The following is a 15158-nucleotide window of genomic DNA, read 5'->3' on the forward strand; positions in this document are numbered from 1 at the left end:
CGCTCCGCAACACGCCTAAAAATAAGCCGTTTGAACATACCCCAACACTCAGAGGTTGTCACATCCCTTCCCCCCACATCGCAGTGTGCAGGAACAGGCCGGACGGAAGAACAACCCAGACTAGTAGTAAGTAGTCGTAATTTGACACGACATATGAGCTACTCTCTACAGTGAAGACTGCCGTACGACTTCATTCACACAGCGCAGTTTTTACAGAGGCACATTGAGTACCTGCAGCTCAGTACTGCGGAGCCATAAGCACTCCGTGTGCGGCTGTATGAGGACTACTTACAGCAATGCTTTCAGCTGAGATTACCGCCATCTAATAGAGAGACTGCATGCTTCAGTATGGGGTACAGTAGGGCTCAATAGACTTTCATGGGTGACGTATTACGGCTCCGAAAAACCCAGAGGTTGTATGGAGCTGTAATACAGGATTATACATGAACCCTAAAATTGATGCACCTTTTTTTTTTAGAGCTAGCGGAAGGCTAACTTATGAACATGAAATGGATTTGAAGATGTTTCATGTCGACTACAATATATTCATTCCGTTTTTCTCATTAATGGCCTGGGAAAGCTGCAATTTTGCTAACAAATTGCCTGCGCAGGAACAGTAGCAGAACTGATTAGATTTTACCTTTACTAAATTAATAAAAGAAATCACACTGTTCCTTGTGACACCACAAACATTTACCATAGAAACAGCCGTTTTGTCATGACCATAGAAGACCAGGCTCCTGCCGGCTTTCCTAATATTTCATTATGAAAAGAAAATTACCCGTTAACGTAGTTATATAATCATGTGTTTTTTTCATGCGTACGAGATCTGCTACAAAGACCGCGTTTCCGTTGCTGTGAGTAGATAAGGCCCTAACATATCTGATGCATCAAGGAAGGGGTTACTGCTCCTATAGTGTTCCTTTGTATAAGTGTACCAAGATATTAGTTGGAGCATGTTTACCCAGATCATCATGGGCCCAGTCATCTGCTCGGGTTTGCCTGGTGCCAATACCAGCCCTTAAAGGGGTTTTCCCATGAGAGACATTTATGACATATCCACATGATATGTTATAAATGTCAGATAGATGCGGGTCTCTCCTCTGGGACCCGCACCTCTCTCCAGAACGGGGCCCCCTAAACCCTGTTCAGCCGCTCTGTGTTGCGGCTGAACGAGGTGAGTTACGACCATGAAAGAGGTTATATGGTCGTGAGTTACGTAAACCGCGTAGCTTGCTGAGCTAGGCTGTTTCCGTAAGTCACATAGAACGGAATGGTAGTTACGGAAACAGTGTAGCTCGCGGGGGGGGGGGGGGGACGGAGCAGTCCTAGTCTTATCTAATGCTAATTAGCAGCTCAGATTACAGTGTCCTGAGACTCTTTGCCGGAGGGAAGGGGGAGAATCACCCAGGCACAGAGACCAGTGCGCACAGAAAATCCATCCTAATGACGGGGAAGTAAAACAGCAGTGAATGCAAGTCCATCACTGCAGCCTGACACAGCACGGAGTGCGGCAGTGTTATTATCCTGGCTCCTCCTCCTCCTTAGTACAGCCCAGTCAGCGTTAGTGTGGCTTAGGGGCCCGATCGCAAGTGCGACTGCTGCGACCCCTATAGCTACACCACTGGGCGCAGGTCTGGCACCCCCTTCCTGTCCCCTCTTCCCCCTGTCCACTGTACTGTAACCGGCAGGGAGGGGAATGACAGCTCTGCTACTGTCCGGACTATAGTGTGTGTGAGAGGCGCTTCTGCTACTGAAAGGAGCCCAAATTCATTAATAAAGTTTATTACAAATTATATTTATATTACACATGCTGCTAGAAAATAAAAAGTTGATCGAATGTTTAGTTACGCTTTAACCCCTTAACGCACCAGGACGCACCGGTACGTCCTGCATTGAAGTGCTTTAAGGCACAGGAACGTACCGGTGCGTCCTGGCTAAAAACTGTCACCCTGTCAAAGGACAAGGTGACAGAACTGTGCCGTCAACTGTTTATGACAGTTGACCGGCACAGTAAGACGGCAGGGGACCATTCACAGCGGTCTCCTGCCGGCGATCGCTGTGATTGGTCAGTCAAAGCAGACTGACCAATCACAGCTCCATGATGTGTATATGTGATGGCGCTGGCTCAGAAGCTGAGCCAGCGCTATCACCGCTGATATCAGCGGTCCGACACCCCTCTGCAACGGCCAGGACCGGAGCTAGGCTCCGATCCGGCCGATTAACCCCTTTGATGCATCGATCAACGTGATCGATGCATCGAAGTGTGTTGTAGCCTGTCGGCAACCACGATGGTTGCCACGGGCGCGGGTGTCAGCTGTTTGTCACAGCTGACATCGTGCTCTAATGGCCAGGACCGGACCTAGGTTCCGATCCGGCCGATTAACCCCTTAGATGCAGCTATCGCTGCATCTAAGTGATTAGATCGCACCCTATGGTTGCTAATGACAACCATCGGCACCCGCGGGTGTTCCGATGGTTGCTATGGCAACCGTAACCTAACAATCGCTTCCTAGTACGGAAGCCTATTAGGCCCCGCCGGGAGGCAGCTCTAATACACTGCACTATGTAGGTAGTGCAGTGTATTAGAATAGCGATCAGGGCTTCATGTCTTAAAGTTCCCTAAGTGGGACACAAAAAAAGTTAAAACAAGTTAATAAAAATGTTGTAAAAAAGTAAAAAAAAATAAGTTTCATGTTAAAAAACACTATAACAGCCTTTTTTCCTATAATAAGTCTTTTATTATAGGAAAAAACATAAAAAAGTACACATATGCGGTATCCCCGCGTCCGTAACGACCCAAACGATAAAAATATCACGCTATTTTACCTGTACGGTGAACACCGTAATTTTTTTTTATAAAAAACTATTCCAGAATCGCTGTTTGTTAGTCACAACCCCTCGCAAAACAGAATATAAAAAGGGATCTAAAAGTTGCATGTACCCCAAAATGATACCATTAAAAACTGCAGCCCGTCCCGCAAATAACAAGCCCGCCCACAGCTTTTTTGACGGAAAAATAAAAAAGTTATGGCTCTCAGAATATGGTGACACAAAAAATAAATTATTTGAAACAAAAGTGAATTTATCGTGTAGACGCTGCAAAGCATAAGAGAAACCATATACATCTGGTATCGCCGTAATCGCGCCGACCCGCAGAATAAAGTAAAATTGTCATTCATAGCACATGGCGAACGCCGTAAAAAAAGAAATAATAAAACACATCAGAATTGCAGGTTTTTGGTCACCTTGCTTGCCAAAAATATTAAATACAAAGTGATCAAAAAATCGCATGTACCCCAAAATGGTACTAATGAAATCTACAGATTGTCCCACAACAAATAAGCCCTCACCCAGCTCTGGTGGAGAAAAAATAAAGAATATGGCGACGCAAAATGTGCAGAGTGTCCAAAAGCGGATAAGATCGGGCGCCATTTATCAGTGCGACACCGGCCACACATCTGTGGATAATTATTTATTTACCCCATTATTATACCCTCTTATTATGCCCTGATATACTCCGCACAGCTTACATATGCCCCCACATCATAAACTGAAATACCAGCAAAACCCCCCAAAAAATTACCACTAAGCAAAATCTGCGCTCCAAAAGCAAATGGCGCTACTGAGCCCTAGCAGCAGTGTACGTCCACATATATGGCATCGCCATACCCGGGAGAACCCGCTTAACAGTTTGAGGTATTTGTCTTCAGTGGCACAAACTGGGCACAAAATATTGTGCACCAAAACCTGTGGAAATTTGCAATTTTCACTTTGCACCATCCACTGAGCATTCATTTCTAATAGAAAAAAAAACCCTGTTTGGTCAAAATGCTCACTACACCCCTTAATAAAATGCCTTCAGGGTGCAGTTTCCAAAATGGGGGTCACTACTTGGGGGTTTGTTTTACTATTTGACCCCAGAGCCCTGCCATTGTGGGCTAATGCTGTGAAAATCACCAAACTAGGTCTCACATGCGCCTTTCACTCCTAAGCCCTGTCATATGTCCAGGCAAATGATAAATGCCTTGAGGTGTGTAATTTACAAAATGGGGTCACTTCTCATGGTTTTACACTTTACTCTGGTACCTAAGAGCGCAAATGCGACATGGCGCCCAGCAAAATCTATGCTCTAAAAGCCACATGGCACTCCTTCCATTTTGAGCTCTGCCATGTGCCCAAACAGCAGTTTTGGGCCACACATGTGGTATTGCCATACTCGGGAGAAATTGGGTAACAAATTATGTGTTGTTCTTTCTCCTATTACCCCTTGTGGAAAAAAAAATTTGGTGCAAAACTACATATTTTGGGGAAAAAAAATAATTTTTCATTTTCACTGCCTATTTCTAATACAATCTATGAAACACTAGTGGGATCAAAATGCTCAGTACACCCCTAGATAATTACCCTGAAGGGTAACATTTCCAAAATGTTGTCACTTCTCAGGGGTTTCTACTGTACGGGTACCTCAGGGGCTCTGCAAATGCAACATGGCGCCCAAAAAACAATCAACCAAAATCTACATGCACTCCTGCCATTCTGAGCCCTGCGGTGTATACAAGCTGCAGTTTATGACCACATATGGGGTATTGCCGTACTCGGGAGAAATTGCTTTACAATTGTTGGGGTGCTGTTTCTCCTTTATTCCTTGTGAAAATGAAAAAAATTTAACATTTTAGTGGAAAGAATGTAGATTTTCATTTTCACTGCATAATCCCAATAATTCAGTAAAAAAAACTGTGGGGTCAAAATGCTCACTATACCGCTAGATAAATTCCACAAGGGGTATAGTTTCCCAAATGGGGTCACTTTTGCCGGGTTTGCACTATTTTGGCCCCTCAGTGGCTTTGCAAATGTGACATGGGGCCGCAAACCATTCCAGCAAAACTTGAGCTCCAAAAGTCAAATGGCGCTCCATCCTTTCTAACTTCCGCCATGTGTCCAAACAGCAGTTTATTACCACATATGGGGTATTGCTGTGCTCAGAAGAGTTTGCTTTACAAATACTGGGGTGTTTTTTCTCCTTTATCTATTGTAAAAATGAAAAAATCGGAGCTAAAACTAAATTTTATTAGATTTTCAATTTCACGGCATAATTCCCATAAATTCAGCAAAAACCGTGTAGGGTCAAAATGCTAACTATACCCCTAGAAAAATTCCTTGAGGGGTGTAGTTTCCAAAATGGGGTCACTTTTGGGGAGTTTCCACTGTTAGGGTATGTGCACACACACTAATTACGTCCGTAATTGACGGACGTATTTCGGCCGCAAGTCCCGGACCGAACACAGTGCAGGGAGCCGGGCTCCTAGCATCATACTTATGTACGATGCTAGGAGTCCCTGCCTCGCTGCAGGACAACTGTTTCAGTATGGGACAGTTGTCCTGCAGCGAGGCAGGGACTCCTAGCATCGTACATAAGTATGATGCTAGGAGCCCGGCTCCCTGCACTGTGTTCGGTCCGGGACTTGCGGCCGAAATACGTCCGTCAATTACGGACGTAATTAGTGTGTGTGCACATACCCTAATGGTCCCTCCAGGGCTTTGCAAACACGACATGGCACCGAAAACCATTCCAGCAAAATCTGCGCTCCAAAATCCAAATGGCTCTCGTTCCCTTCTGAGCCCCGCTGTGGGTCCAAACAGCAGTTTATTACCACATATGCAGTATTGCCGTAATCGGGAGAAATTGCTTTACAAATGTTGGGGTGCTTTTTCTCCTTTATTCCTTGTAAAAACTAAAACATTGTATGTTTTTTCAGAAAAAAAGTAGATTTTAATTTTCACAGACCAGTTCCAATAAGTTTAGCAAAAAAACTGTGGGCTAAAAATGCTAACTATACCTCTTGAAAAATTCCTTGAGGGGTGTAGTTTCCAAAATGGGGTCACTTTTGGGGGGTTTCCACTGTTTTGCCACCACAAGACCTCTTCAAACCTGACATGGTGCCTAAAATATATTCTAATAAAATAGAGGCCCCAAAATCCACCAGGTGCTCCGTTGCTTCTGAGGCTGGTGTTTCAGTCCATTACCACACTAGGGCCACATTTGGGATATTTCTGGGCAATAAGTATTGAGTTGCGTTTCTCTCGTAAAACCTTCTGTGTTACAGAAAAAACTGTATTAAAAATGAATTTCGTAAAAAAAAATTGAAGTTTATAAATGTCACCTCTACTTTGCTTTATTTCCTGTGAAATGTCTAAAGGGTTAAAATAATTTCTGAATGCTGTTTTGAATACTTTGAGGGCTGCAGTTTTTAAAATGGGGTGTTTTATGGGGACTTTCTAATATATAAGGCCCTCAAAGCCACTTCAGAACTGAACTGGTCCCTGAAAAAATAGCCTTTTGAAATTTTCTTGAAAATGCGAGAAATTGTTCTAAGTTGTGTTTCTCTTGTAAAAACCTTCGGTATTACAGGGAAAATGGATTAAGATGGAATTTCTGCAAAAAAAAATGCAAATTTTCAAATTTCCCTTCCACTTTGCTTTAATTCCTGTGACACGCATAAAGGGTTAAGAAACTTTCTAAATGCTGTTTTGAATACTTTAAGTGCTGCAGTTTTTAAAATGGGGTGATTTGTGGGGGTTCCATATATATAAGGCCCTCAAAGCCACTTCAGATCTGAACTGTTCCCTAAAAAAAATTGCCTTTTAAAATTTTCTTGAAAATAGGAGAAATTGCAGCTAAAGTTCTAAGCCTTGTAACGTCCTAGAAAAATAAAAGGTCGTTCAAAAAACGATGCAAATATAAAGTAGACATATAGGAAATGTTAACTAGTAAATATTTTGTGTGGTATTACGATCTGTTTTACAAGTAGATACATCACAATTTAGAAAAAAAAGATTTTTGCAAATTTTGGTGTTTTTTTACAAATAAATATTGAATTTAACGACTACATTTTTTCAGTATCATAAAGTACAACATGTCACGAGAAAATCTCAGAATCACTTGGATAGGTAAAAGCATTCCGGAGTTATTACCACATAAAGTAACACGTCAGATTTGCAAAAATCGGCTGTGTCCACAAGGCCAAAACAGGCTTAGACACTAAGGGGTTAAGGTCCTATTACGCCGGCCAATAAGGGCTGTGAAAACAAGCATCGATCAACAAGACATCTCGTTAATCTGCACTCATTTGCTCCTTTCAAAAGAAGCAATAATCAGTAATGTATGGTGACGAGCGATCGTTACTATGATCACTCGTCCCCATACATTTCCATCATGTCGGCAGTACATCTCCCTGTTTACACGGAGCAATGTGCTGCCAACAACGATAATATTTCTTGCTGCATAAACGATAAAATCAGCCGATGAACAAGTGTTTGCTCGTTCATCGGCTGATCGTTGCTCTGTTTACACAAGGCAATGATTGGGAATGAGTGTTCATATTGGTCCCTCATGGACGCGACCGTGTGTGCTGGCTAGGTCCTATCTGTGATCTGTGGAAAAATAGGACATGTTCTATCTCTTCACGGATCGTAAAGTCCGGTCCGTTTTCACGGACCTTATTCAGCCGCTAAAGTGAATGGGTCTGTGAAAACTATGGGTGCCACTCGGATGCCGTGAAAAACGGCCCGGGTGGCACTCGGTCGTGTGCAACGGGCATAAAAGGGTCCTTAGTTAAACTATAGACAGATTGCTACTTTTCAGAAATGTCTTTAGAGATAGAATCAAGTGTTTTTTTGCGCTTATTACTCACATAGTGTCGATCTTGACCAAGAGCTACGCAAAGCATTGCAACACATCAATTCTGGAGACAGGTGGTGGTCCAAGTGGTTAGGCACCGATATAACATCAATATGCCATCAGTATCTCTTGTGGTAAAAACCCTTCGAGGAAAACATGTGCGGATATTGACCTTTGGTGCGGATTCTCAATCTGCAGCGTGTTCATTTCAGGTGCAAAAATGCTGCAGAATTTTCACACGGAAATTCCGGATGTAAATTCTGCAGTACTTACGCTGTGTATGGATTTTCCCACCACATTTATCACCTATCCACAGGCTGTTCCTGTAGATGCCTGACCACTGCTCCTCCTCACCGCGGTCGTGTGGGTAAGGAGCATGGGGACTTGGGACAATTTATTTTTATAGGGGTTAGAACTCTGTTTTGTTTTTATAAAGAGCTCCAAATCCCTTATTTTCTTAACGCAGCCATAGAGTTACATAATAAAATTATGTCTGCTTGCAGGAGCCTAGTCGCTTTACCCCTTCCCTACCAACCCATGTAGATTAACGAGCTGCAGTGCTGGTGCTTGTGCCTGCAGCCCGTTAATCTACTTGTGCTCCTAACAGAGCGCACAGGCGCACCCCCCAGCCCGGCATCTCTCAGTACTGGTTTCTCTTATCAGCCTTAATACTGAGGGAAGACATTGGGTGGGATCACAGCCGTGATCCCCGCCGATTAACCCCTTAAATGCGGCGGTCAAAAGCAACCGCCGCATTTAAGAAGTTACAGCACCATCGGCACCCCACGATGCGATTGCGGGGAGCCGGTGTTTGCTATGGCAACCGGAGGCCTAACAAAGGCCTCCGGGTCTGCCATCTACGGAAGGCGATTAGGTCCTACCAGAGGCAGGACCTAATACGCTGCCTGTCAGTGTGTAACTGACAGGTTTAATACCCTGCAATACACAAGTATTGCGGGGTATTATAACAATGATCCAATAGTTGGATCTTCAAGTCCTTAGTGTGACAAAAAAAAAAGAAGTTTAAAATAGTAAAAAGTTTCAAAAAAATGTTGTTCAAAAATAAAAAAAGTATAAGTTCCAAGTAATAAAATTAAAAATCTCCCTTTTTCCCTTATAAAGTCCCTTATTATTAGAAAAAAAATAATAAACTATGCATAATTGGTATCGCTGCGTCCGTAACGGATTGAACTATAAAAAAAATTTATCCCACGCTGAACGCTGTAATTTTTTTTATAAAAAAAACAATACCAGAATCCCTATTTTTAATCACTTCAGCTCCCAAAAAATTAAATAAATAGAGATCAAAAAGTCGCTTGTACCCAAAAATGGTAGCAATAAAAACTAGAGATTTTTCCCGCAAAAAAACAAGCCCCCTCATGGAAAAATAAAAAAGTTATGACTCTTAGAGTATGGCGACACAAAAACTAAGTAATTTTTTTAAAACCGTGATTTTATTGTGCAAACACTGTAAAACATAAACAAAAATATATACATATGGCATCGCCGTAATCGCATTGAACCGCGGAATAAATTAAATATGTAATTTATAATGCATGGTGAACGCTGTAAAAAAAGAGAATAAAAAACTATAGAGGATTTCATGGCCTAATTCCACTAGATTCAGCAAAAAACCTGTGGGATCAAAATGCTCACTATACCCCTAGATAAATTATTTTAGGAGTGTAGTTTCCCAAATGGGGTCAGTTTTGGGGGGTGGTTTCCACTGTTTTGGTTCCTCAGGGACTTTGCAAATGCGACATGGCACCCGAAAACCAATCCAGCAAATTTGAGCTCCAAAAGCCAAATAGCTCTCCTTCCCTTCTGAGCCCTGCTGTGTGTCCAAACAGCTGTTTTTTACCATATGGGGTATTGCTGTAATCAGGAGAAATTTATTTTCAAATGTTGGGGTGCTTTTTCTTCTTTATGCTTTGTAAAAACTGTTAATTTCTACGTTTTATTGGGAAAAAATTTAGATTTTCATTTTTAACGGTCTAATACCACTAAGTTCAGCAAAAAACCTGTGGGGTCAAAATGCTCCTTATACATCTCTATAAATTCCTTGAGAGGTGTAGTTTGCCAAATGGTGTCTTTTTGGTGGTTTTTCCACTGTTTTGGCCCCACACGACATCTTCAAACCTGACATGGTGCCTAAAATATATTCTAATAAAAAGGAGGCCCCAATATCCTCTAGGCGCTCCTTTGCTTTTGAGGCCTGTGTTTCAATCCATTACCGCACTAGGGCCAAATTTGGGATATTTCTAAAAACTGCGGAATATGGGCAATAAATATTAAGTTGCGTTTCACTGGTAAAACCTTCAGTGTTGCATAAAAAATGGATTCAATTGGATTTTCTAAAAAAAAATATGAAATTTGTAAATTTCTCCTCCGCTTTGCTTTAATCCTGTGAAGCACCTGAAGGGTTAATAAACTTTAAAAATGTTGTTTTGAAAAATTTGAGGGGTGCAGTTTTTAAAATTGGATGACTTATGGGGGTTTCTAATATATAAGGCCCTTAAAGCCACTTCAGAACTGAACTGGTCCACAAAAATATAGATTTTGGAAATTTTCTTGAAAATGTGAGAAATTGCTGCTAAAGTTCTAAGCCTTGTAACGCCCTAGAAAAATAAAAGGATGTTCAAAAAACGATGCAAACGGAAAATGTTAAATAGTGACTATTTTGTCTGGTATTGCTATCTGTTTTACAAGCAGATACATTTAAATTTAGAAAATTTTCTCAAAATCTTGGTGTTTTTCACAAATAAATACTGAATTTATTGATCACATTTTTCCCACGAACATAAAGTATAATAGGTCATGAGAAAAAAATTCTCAGAATCGCTTGGATAGGTAAAAGCATTCCCAAGTTATTACCACATAATAATAATAGTCTACTACACTATTGCTTCCGGCAACACGACAGGTCCTGGGCACAACAGAGACAAACGGAAACCATGGGCACCGGATCCGTCACCATTGAAATCAATGGTGATGGAAACCTCTGGTTTCCTTTCATGTCAGTTTGTGTCTGCTCAGGGTCCCGTTCTGATGGAAAGCTTCGACGGAACGACAGAACGGGACCCCAACGCAGATGTGAACAGAGCCTAAGTCTTTAATTATAGGAAAAAAATGAAAAGGTTCAAAAAAAAGTACACATATTTGGTATCTCCGCGTTCGGAACCACCCAAACTATGAAACTATAGTGTTATTTTTCCCAGAATCGCAAGTTTTTTGGTCACCACCCTTCCCAAAATATAGAATAAAAAGTGAGCAAAAAGTCGCATGTACCCCAAGAAGAAAAGGAAGTATTTGGAGCTCTGTACCAGAAAAACAGAGCTCTGACCCTTATAAAGATATATTATGAAATTGATCAGTACCGTCCATGGCTAATGTATGTTTATGTGAGTGGTGACGATCTTTGTACAGAGCGGCAGAATATGTTGGTCCTAAATAATTGATTAAAATAAATAAATTAATGTTATAATACATCAAAGCATGACGAGATTAAAAAAAGCTAATAGTCATCGAAAGCGGACCACAATACGGTCCGCAATTACGGACTCGTCCGGTTCCATTGGCAGCGGACACCTTTCCGTATCGCTACGGAAGGGTGTCCGTGACGTAGAACCGTGGCGGGAATTATGTAGCATGTCCTACTTTTGATTTTTTACGGGCCGTGCTCCCATACTTTGTATGGGAGCACGGCACAAAAATGCTCCCCGCGGCGGCCGTCCGTGCCCGCAATCGTGGGCCTTGATTACTGGCACGGCCGTGTGCATGAGGCCTAAATGCTAGCTAGTCTAGTGCAAGTTCATTGGAATGTTGAAAAACGATGTATCATTATTCAGTGTTGTCAGCCACTATGTTCGTAGGTAAAGATATTTGTCTGTTAGAAAATATGCTAATTATCCGCAAAATAATCTGATGTGGATGGAACATGCTGTGAATTTTTTTTAAATTCACACTGATGTTTTTCACTTGACTGGGAGGTATTTACAGTGAGGAAATATTTGCACTAGAAACACCAGTTAAAACAACTGTAAAGTTTTATATGAATATTAATCATTTAGCTGAGCAATACACACGCTTGTAATATAAATGGTGACAGAAACAAATGTTATTTAGGCCTCCTTTAAGTTGTACAATCTGACTGCATGCATTTTTGACCGAAGGAAAAAAAAAAGTAAAAAAAATTATATAATTCTCCTTCCAAAAAATGCATACAAAACTGTAATGCCCTTTTGGCTACGTTCAGACATAGTGTAAATACTGCAGAATTTATGTCCGGAATTTGCATGCGGACATTTTTACACGAGTAATTGAGATGATTAAGAATTACACGAGTAATTAAGAATCTGCACCTTGGGTCAGTTTCCGCACGTCTTTTCTGAACATTTTTTCGTTGCACACACACTAATTACGTCCGTAATTGACGGACGTATTTCGGCCGCAAGTACCGGACCGAACACAGTGCAGGGAGCCGGGCTCCTAGCATCATACTTATGTACGATGCTAGAAGTCCCTGCCTCGCTGCCGGACAACTATCTCGTAGTGAAAACATGATTACAGTACGGGACAGTTGTCCTGCAGCGAGGCAGGGACTCCTAGCATCGTACATAAGTATGATGATAGGAGCCCGGCTCCCTGCACTGTGTTCGGTCCGGTACTTGCGGCCGAAATACGTCCGTCAATTACGGACGTAATTAGTGTGTGTGCACATACCCTTATGCACTGCAGAATTTCCGCATGGAAATTCTGGACGAAAACTCTGCAGTATTTACGCAGCCTTACATTTTGCTCCAGCAGCCGCTATGTGAGGTCTTCCCTGAGAGTGCCCATACACGTATCGGTTTGTGTCGTGTGGTGTCGTGTCATTTGGGAAACTGCACGAGGTTTGGTAATGTGTTTTTTGGCATGCGGCAAGTACATGTGAAGCCCATAGGGAGGAAAGACTGGCGTCCATTTGCCCGAGTAAGATGCGCCTAATTTATTAAGAAGGCATGCCTCTTAATAAATGAAGCGAACGTTTGGCCTTCCATACACCAAAAAGTAAAATCTTCTCCAGCTATGAGCTGGAGTAGATTTGTAATATAATTGACACCGATTCCCGATGTAAATTATAGTAAATTTGATAGACCGATGAAGGTTCTGCCCCTTCTGCTAAGCCCTGCACGCTTTTTATTAAAGTGGCGTAAGCCGCACAAATGCTGCAAAAGTTGCAAATTGCGCCTTTTCTACCCCACAAAACTGGCATAGAATGGTCCATAAATTCACCCCATGGTTATTGCGTGCTTCACCAATACTTGTCGTGGGGCTGAAAACCGGCGCACAAAAGCTATGTTCACAAATATATTCCTGCGGTGTGTTAAAACAGCGGTTTATTGCCACGAATGCCCCAAAATCGATGCAATCACCTGCGATTTTCATGCCAATTAGCGAAATCCATAGCATTTTGCCATAATTTTGCAGTTATTGCATCACTTAACCGCGATTTGTCCGTACCATATGGATATACCCTAATGCTGGAAACACACACAGTTTTTGCGGCAGTAATTGAAGACAAACACAGGAGTAGATACAAAGTGAAGGAAGAATATAAGGCTGGGTTCAGATACACTATTTACGGACGTAATTCGGGCGTTTTCCGCCTCGATTTACGTCCGAAAATGCGGCTCAATAGCGTCGGCAAACATCTGCCCATTCATTTGAATGGGTCTTACGATATTCTGTGCCGACGGTCATTTTTTTTTACGCCCCGCTGTCAAAAGGCGGGGCGTAAATAGACGCCCGCGTCAAAGAAGTGCCTGTCACTTCTTCAGACGTTAAATGGAGCCGTTTTCCATTGACTCCATGGAAAAACAGCTCTATTTCCGTCCGGAATTGACGCAGCGAAAAAGTGCCTCAACATGCCATGACGGCTGAAATTATGGAGCTGTTTTCTCCTGAAAACAGCCCCGTAATTTCAGCCGTAACGGACGCTGCCGTGTGAACATACCCTTAGGGTATGTTCACACGCAGTGTTTTCAGGCGTATTTCGGGGCGTTTACACCTCGAAAAACACCTGAAAAAACGGAAGCTGAACGCCTACAAACATCTGCCCATTGAAATCAATGGGAAAAACAGCATTTAGTTCATACGGGGCGACTTTATATGCCGCTGTTTTAAAAAACGGAGTGTAAAAAGATGCTCCGTAAAAAGAAGTAGCATGTCACTTCTTGAGGCGTTTTTTTGGAGCTGATTTTCCATTGAACACTATTTGACAAAAACTCGTCAAAACACTCGTCGAGGCGTTTTTTTCCTCTTTCTGACTCATTGAAATAGGGTTTTGGCGGCGGAAACCGCCTCAGGCCCTGTTCACACAGAGTTTTTTGACGCGGAAACCGCGCCGCAAATTCCTCATAAACCGCCCGAAAATGCCTCCCATTGATTTCAATGGGAGTTGGACGAGTTTTTTTTACCGCGAGTAGAAAAAACGCGTCGCGGTAAAAAGAAGCGTCATGACACATCTTGAGGCGGTTTCCGCCTCCAAAACCCCATTTCAATCAGTCAGAAAGAGGAAAAAAACGCCTCGACGAGTGTTTTGACGAGTTTTTGTCAAACCACTGTGCAAAAACCGTCTGGAGCAGTTTTTGCAGGAGGAATCTTCCTCCTGCAAAAAACTCAGTGTGAACATAGCCTTCCTCGCGGTAAAAAAACCTCATCCAACTCCCATTGAAATCAATGGGAGGCATTTTCGGGCGGTTTTTGAGGAGTTTTCCGTGTGAACAGGGCCTAATAAACGCCTCCAAAAACGCCTCAAAAGAAGCTCCAAATTTATTTTCAGCTTCAAAAACGCCTGAAAATCAGGAGATGTTTTCCCTTGAAAACAGCTCCATATTTTCAGACGTTTTTGAGTTTGCGTGTGAACATACCCTTAGAGTATATTTACACAGTGCCCTTTTGGATGCAGTTCTTAAAGCCACGAATATGAATGGATTCCAAAAAAAGAGAAGTAGAATGTTTTCTATACTTCCCCTTTCTTTACGATACACTCCTGATTGTGGCTTCAAATACTGCATTAAAAAACTGCACCAAATCTGCACTGTGTGAATAAGGCCTTAGTCTTTTGAGTCCGTTCTTGTGTTTGTCTCAAACCTTTCAATGTAGAATGTTTGCAGCATTTCTAGCCAGTGTGGATCCAGCCATACAGTCGAATTGCATATTTTCATCGAAACATAGAAACTGCATGGTTTCCCAAAACCGTGGAATAAAATACAATTTGTAATTTGTTGGAGTTTTTGCTACGCCTTCTTTGGAAAAAAAACAAACAAAAAAACTTCACTAAACCAGTGAAGCAAAATCGCATGCAAATTTATGCAGTTATTCTTGCAATTTTTGCCATGGTTGCAGTCAAGATCTCAATTGCTGTAAAACCATGGCAGAACCTTTTGTCACCTATCCACAAGCTGTGTCCGTGACCCATAGGCCTTGTTCACAC

The 15158-nt window shown here is 42.1% G+C and overlaps 1 protein-coding gene across 3 annotated transcripts in view; it reads right to left on the minus strand.

Annotated features, from left to right (window-relative positions):
* Nucleotides 1–15158, minus strand: part of PTGR2 (prostaglandin reductase 2) — a 126589-nt gene that overhangs the window by 41070 nt on the left and 70361 nt on the right. The window lies entirely within an intron of this gene.

The sequence above is a fragment of the Rhinoderma darwinii genome, chromosome 12 (assembly GCF_050947455.1).
Source record: "Rhinoderma darwinii isolate aRhiDar2 chromosome 12, aRhiDar2.hap1, whole genome shotgun sequence".
Lineage (NCBI taxonomy): Eukaryota > Metazoa > Chordata > Amphibia > Anura > Rhinodermatidae > Rhinoderma > Rhinoderma darwinii.